A 7,393-nucleotide genomic window follows, 5' to 3' on the forward strand; every position below is an offset into this window, starting at 1 on the left:
TTATACAATAAAATTAAAACAAGAAACAAAAATTTTTATTATAAAACGGCGAAAATATAAATATGTTCATTATTAAAATTCTGTTTGCAAAATAAAATAACGTAACAATATCAAAATCGAAAATTCAAACGCAAATCCTCAAATAATCGCAGTGGACAGTCGTCGAGAAGTATAAAACAGAAAAATACAGTCCTCCCAGATTTGAAGCAGAGACAAGGTCAAAAATTATCATTGTAAAAGTCAGTAACATTGTGGAAACCTAAGTAGCTGAATTCAGGAGTCCGTAAATCGTTTACAATTTAAAATAATTAACAGTATAAAAGTGACAGTTTTGTGTTATGTATCGAAAGTCAAAGCCAAGTCAAAGAAAGTCAAGTCTTAAGCTATAAAAGTCAAATGGTAGGTATATTTCTGCTTTAAATTTGGAAGAACCGTACGTTTCTGTTTTATACTTCTCTACGTCTGTCCACTGCAATAATTTGAAGATTTGCGTTTGAATTTTCGATTTTAGTATTGTTACAACATTTTATTTTGCGAATAAAGATTTAATAATAGACGTATTTTTATTTTCACCGTTTTATGTTTAAAAAATTTTTTTTCTTGTTTTAATTTTATCGTTTAACATTGAGAATGATTTGATGTAAGACAAAACGTCCGTTTTTATTATATTACGTTAATGTACTAACTCATTATATTAGAGCTTTGAATAACTCTGCTCATAGCCCACATTTTAATTATTATTTTGTCATTTATTGAGCCTTTTTCATTTTATTTTATTTTAAGTTATTTTATTTTTAAATTTTATTATTTAAGTTTTACCATTTAAAATATAAATTCACGTAAATTAAAATGGCAATTTCTATACATGTATTATTATCATATTAGGTATATTGTATGCGCATATCGAATAATAAATATTAAAAAATAAATAAATACATTATATAAAAATATAAATAGATATTATATATAAAACAAATAATTAAATTATATCAAATATAGTGAAATAATGACCTATGAGAGCCGACACGGGTGTTGGTGTATGAAATTCTTATTGTTACAATATCCAATCATACACGATATGCGCGCCGCACGGTTTGTCGGTCATGAAACACAGCTCTTTTTCACGAAACCGGAAACTTGTAACTAATTAATTTGACAAATAATTTAATATTTTTCAATGCTAATATTCATCTATTTTTAAGATTCCTCTCTCCCCAAACATGTAAAGAAATTTATTGCGATAAATAACATCTCAGCTCTCAGCCGGGAATTGAGGGGAGGGAAATTTTATAGATGCATATTAGTATCAAAAAATATTAAATTGTTCGTCAATTTAATTAGTTACAAGTTTCTGGCTTCGTGCAAAAGAGCTGTGTTTCAAGACCGACAAACCGTGCGGCGTGCAGATAGTTTGTGGTTGAATATTGCAACAATAAGAATTTCACAAACAAACAACCGTGTCGGCTCTCATAAGCAATTATTTCACATTTTATATCACTAAATTTGATCTATTCCTTGGAGACTATTCCTTCTATTTAATTTCATTTAAATAAATTATATAAAAATAATAATTACAGAAAATATTGACAAGATGAAGAGAGAGACAAGATTCGTTATTTCCATTACTGTCGTTATGCTATGGCTATTTTGTTATGCTATGGCGGGTGTGGATAAAGAAGGATGCCGTTATTTCCTTGGGGGCGTAAGTATTTATACAATATATATTTTATGAAAGATAGTCGTTTTCCGCATTATAAAGACTTACAAAAGAAACGATATTAGAGCTAAATTTTTAATTCAGATTTTGTTCTGTGTATAATCTATATGAACTTAGCAAGAAAATGTTTCACATTTGTATCGATGCAATATTATCCGCAAATTAATATTAATTTTGAATGTCAAATGACACAACTCTAAATATTACTTTTTAATATTCTAGTGTACCAAGGATGATGATTGCTGTCCTCATTTGTTATGTAAAAAACAAGGGCACAATTACTGTGCATGGGATGGCTCATTTGGAAAAAAGTAAATTAAATAACAGATCTCTTTGCCCTGCATTATATTCACTAAATATGCCAGAGCAATGATACTAAAATAATAATATCGCTTAAGATCTTTCCTTATATTTGACTATGGCGCTATTTCTATTTATGTTTATAAAATAGAAAATAGAATTTCTCTGTTATAACTTTAAATAAATATATTCAAGAGCAAACACTATTCTCTGTCTTATTCATTAATAATATACATGTAAGATTGCAACCAGATTATTTTAAGATTACTTTAATTAAAACAGCCAATTATCAGCGAAATTATTAAAGATACAAAAAAATGTTTCAGATGAAAGAAGAAAATAAATGAATAATTGCATATTTCTTTTGAAAGCAAATAAGGTAAACTCGGATATTATGGCCATAAGGAAAAAATGGCCATGTGCTGTAATTTTCCTAATAATTGTTAAATAATGCATTTGTGTTGTCGTTCTCAATGATAATCAATATTCACAGTAGTTTATGTGCGTACACTACTCAAAATAACAATAATCTATAATATTATATACATATAATGTTTTTACTTTTAATTGCCAGCACAGTTTTACACGTGTCTAAAAGCTGTTATATTATCAAATCAATTATAGTTAAGCTACCGTAATCAACATTACATACACAGTAAAAGGTCTATAAATTGTAACTTATAATTTGTATTTTCATTTTGACTACTTATTTACAAATACTAAGACAGTTTCCCTTATAATTTGGATAAGATGGATCACTTTTTTCATGTTAAGTTGGCCAACAAGCGTTCGAAAGCACCCGAGTGTCCTCATGTCATCATTTTATCCTTATTATTCATTGAATGTTAAATAAAAATAAAACGATAGAATGCATTCGGTTTGCAGTCGCAGCATTGTTAAGATATAAATGTCACTTAATTATTATAAACTGACAGCTTGTTATAAATTGGCTTCGCAATTGTGGATAATGTTCAACAAAAGTAAATATTAAGATTTGTCATTTTAATTTTAATTGTTAGAATTTCAGTAAGTATCGCAATATTTATTTCGTAAGTATTATCAGGTTAGACTTGTTAGTATTTTGTTGTAATTGCCTGATATCGCGTTGCTTTCTATAGGAACAATTAATTTTACAATATCGGTAGGTAGCTTTTATAGAAAAACGGCAAATTATACTGCTCTCTGTCTGCAAGCATCATATGAATCGTTTAAAATGAAGTTAAAAAGTGAGGTTAGAAAACCTGTCTTATTTATTAACAATAAAATATAGTTAATATTCGCATGCATTTAAATATTGCGCGCCGCAATATTTGTCGGGTTTTAAATACAGTTCTTACACAAAGCCGGACTCCTCTTTAATAATTAAACATTTGATAATGTATATAAAAGTTCTTTAATATTACTATATTTAAATTGTATTGCTGTTATATGTATGTAAGATTATTTATTTATATATTAATACAATTGGTTATGACATATATTGTAATAGTTATTATTCATTTCTTTTTTTTATATCGTAATAATAATGATGCGCCATGTAATATCTTTAACTTGAGTGCATTTATTTTGTACATATACAATCTCATTTATTAATGGAACAGTATTTAAGAAATGCATTTTATTTTATTGTTAATTTGATTAACTCTTTGTGTCACGAATTTTTGTATTAGACCATTCTTTTGAAACTTTGTACTTGAGGATTTTTTGTATCGCTGATCACGAATTAAAAATAATTTTAAAATTCTAAATGACCGATCCAGTACGGTTGACCAATAATTCTAATAATTTTAATAAATAATTAAACATTTTATTATTTGTGTAAAAATAAATTATTTAGTAAGGAACAGATTTATCGATTCCATAAGATCTAGAAACTAACAATAAGTAATAAGACTATTATTTCGCTGCGTTTACGAATTAAATTCAAAATGGCATAACTGGTCTAATGTATCAAAATCGAAATAATATAAAACATATATATAAAATATTTTATGATATCTTGAATAGTTTTCAAGATATAACGAAAAAAATAATTAATTTACATATAAAGGTTGGTTTCATCCCTTTAAACCGTTTTTAGCACCAACTGATAATTTCTAAATTCATCTTATTTATGTGACCTCAAAGTGTACCAAATTTCATTAAAATAAAAATTTGACACTTTACGAGGTTCCCTTATTAGTATTTTTATATGTAGAATAATTAGAGAAATCATATTATTTGAAAAAATCCTATCATTTCATTTAAAAAAAGTGGAGTCACTTCCATGTGAAAAATTAAAAAAATCGATTTTTTGAGGAAATTGATTTTATCGTTATTTATCTTCCTTTATATTCTACAACTTTTGTTTGTCAGTCTCACTTTTCAAGATATTCGGTTTGATAGATTAAAATATACATATATGAAGAAAAAAATAGTACCATAGTTATAAATACAAAAAAGCATGAAAAAAGTGCCATATTAGTATGATATTTTTATTTAGTTATATGTAATATACTCTCTTTTTTTTATACATATTGATAAAGAAAAAAATAGTAGTCAAACATAAATAATACTAAAAAGGAGTGCCATATTAATATAATGGCACTCCTTTATTTCCACTTTCAGATTTTCGGCTTGGCACACATATGTTAGCATGTTTCGCCATTCCAGATCAGCATGATAGTAATCTCTAGTGGAACATAAAAAGAAGGAGATGGATGAGAAAATTTATTTATTTACCTACACACATATAGTTATCATCAAGTAAACATATTTAAATGTTCTTAATCGTAAAAGTTCCGCGACCGCAGGAATTCTTTATGTATATTCTATAAAGATAAAAATATGGTAATCCCTGAAAGGAAAATATATATCTGTGACACTTGCAGACGCTTCGATATCTTAGCCATGTTAATTTTATTCTTTACGTGAAGCATTCGTCCGGCGCGACGGTTGGTCGCAGGACTATTAATAAAAATTTCCCGGGTTTTATTCTTTGCCCGACCGCACCTCGTAAACCGACGGCCCACGGCAGGCTAACTTCCACCTTTCCCCTATTTCTTCTCGGCATCTCTTTATGACTACCAACCTCCTCGCCTTCGCGCCCTTTTCCTTCGCGCCCCTCCACCCGGCGCCTCGCTCGGACGTGCGCGAATGTAAGTGCAGCAAAAATTCTCCTCGCGAGTATCGCAAAACCCGCGCCATTAATTTTAAATCCAAGTAAGTCACCTCTGCCGGGGACAGTGACTAATGACTCATATAACCGGTGGCGCGCGGTACAGCCAGACGACGACCCCGGTCATCTCTTTAGCCACGAAGAAGCGCCGAGGGGACCGATCTTCGCTGAGAGGCGTCGAGGGTGTGCTTCGTGATTCATAGAGTCTAACTTTTCTCGCCGCCGCCCCCCCCCTCCCTCCTTCGAGGTTTGAAGAGTTCGTGCGGTGCCTTGGGTGACTGATTATTATCTCGTCACTCGTCTCGCAGGGCGAAGGTGTTAGCGCGTGCTCGCGCGGCAGGCTGATGCGTCGCGACGCTAATTACGAAATCCTGTCAGAGGATTTTAATTGTTTCTCCCCTTTTAAAGCGACGTGGCAGAGGATTAATTGCGTCCCGTTCGATGAATATAGTATCATTTTCGGCTACACCGCGTATTCGTGAGCCGTGTTTGCAAAAATTGCAAAACTTCCAAATTGAGAAAAAAGAATTGACTTCTGTTGGCAAGTCACGAACGTGTACCGCGGGAAATTGGAAGACAAAGCGGCTCGCAAACATTTCGACAGTTATAATGGTCTCAATTATAACAATAAAAGTGATTTACGACACAAGTTGGTACTGCTTAAGTAAACCGCGCTTAGAGTACCTCGTTAGATCGCTCCTAGTGTTTATTGCCTTTTTATTAGCATTACAGTGCGATTAAGAAACCGCGCGTGCAATTACGGCGTGCAAATCAACGTTATACGTTAAAACTAAGCTGCTATCTACGGTGAAATAGTCCGCCTAGTCGTGCTGTCGTATCTCGGCCCCGGAAAACCCCGCGGAAAATCCGTGCCGGTCATAAATATGCCGAGATGAACAATTCGCTGCAACTTTTGTATTTAATCGTCCGGCCGGCCGTCCGCCCGTCCGCTCTAGCAACTCGATCCTTCATAACCCACGGAGCACTAACTCGGGGAACAACGTGGGAGGGGAAAGGAGGGGGGAGGGGGAGGAACTCCGATAAGTCGTACGAACTACGTAATCCGCACTCGAGTTTCCTGAAGTCCCGGCAACGTCCGGAGCTTCCAGCCGCTTTGCGAACTTATCCATTGAACGATTTGTTGGTATTATCGAATTTGCATGAATCCATCGGTTCACTTCGAGACTTTCACATTCGAATCCGAGGGAAAAGCTTATACGGTGCCGATGCGCAATGCCCTCGACGTCAGGAACACGCCGGGCGAATTCGTAAGCCAAGAGCAACATAAAGGCGCCATTTGCATAGAAAATATTGCATAAGTAGAGTCGCAGCGATTTCATCGTTTCTGGATACTGTCCTGATTTCTTCGGTTTATGTCTAAATTGCTGCACACTCGTGCATGTCCGCGCCGATATGTCATACTAATATAAATAATTCTCTCAGTATTTTCTGTCACTTGACATTTTTTTATTTTTTTATTTTTTGCAACATTTCAGCGGAGAAGATAGACGAGTATAGAAGCACGGATCTATATAAATGTCGGAATGTATCACGAGCCGGGATATCCCAGGGATTCTTATAGCGTTTTCGGACGGGTTTGATCGTTCCGAGAGCGATTAATAACGTCACGCATGCTCTCCTCGTCCTCCTCTGTGACGTCATTGACGTCATTAATCGCTATAAGAATCTCTGGGGTATCCCTGCAGCTCGTGATACATTCTGACATATAGAGATCCGTGCTTCTATATTCGTCTATATCTTCTCTGATTTCAGTTTTTTAAGATAAAAAAAAATAGTTGAAAAATACGTAACAGAGCGACTTGAAATTGCACTCATCACGTACGTGACAGCATGCCATTTCGCATCCCCGAGATTACTTTGACGTGTATAAAGGAGATCGGAAAAGTCGTTCGTAAAAGATTTTGTCATCATCTGTTTTACATTCACCAGCCATGCTTGCGTATTTACGAGAAAACTTGCGCGAAGCGCACTTTTCCCTACAAGCCGGATAAGCAATCCCGTTCGAGTTTTCTCGCACGACATTCCTTGCAGTTTCACCTTTGCGTCTTATCAGTCTTATCACTCTGCTGACAATAATAGTAACTCGTGTCTTGCGTCCGTACGATGAAATTCGCACGGATTTTATGATTTCGTGAGTCACGTAAACAAAGAAGATTTATTATCTTATGCTACTGCTTCTATATATAATTAGTAGGAAA

The 7,393-nt window shown here is 33.5% G+C and overlaps 1 long non-coding RNA gene across 1 annotated transcript in view; it reads left to right on the forward strand.

The window, feature by feature from the left end:
* The window catches only part of LOC105456328, a 9,235-nt gene extending 7,017 nt beyond the window's left edge, over positions 1–2,218 (forward strand). The window contains exons 2-3 of the long non-coding RNA XR_975232.1: positions 1,578–1,702; positions 1,940–2,218. This is a non-coding gene — a long non-coding RNA (uncharacterized LOC105456328). The remainder of the gene's footprint in view (positions 1–1,577; positions 1,703–1,939) is intronic.
* The last annotated feature ends 5,175 nt before the right edge of the window (positions 2,219–7,393 follow it).

Source organism: Wasmannia auropunctata, unplaced genomic scaffold (genome assembly GCF_000956235.1).
Source record: "Wasmannia auropunctata unplaced genomic scaffold, wasmannia.A_1.0 LD335709.1, whole genome shotgun sequence".
Classification (NCBI taxonomy): Eukaryota; Metazoa; Arthropoda; class Insecta; order Hymenoptera; family Formicidae; genus Wasmannia; species Wasmannia auropunctata.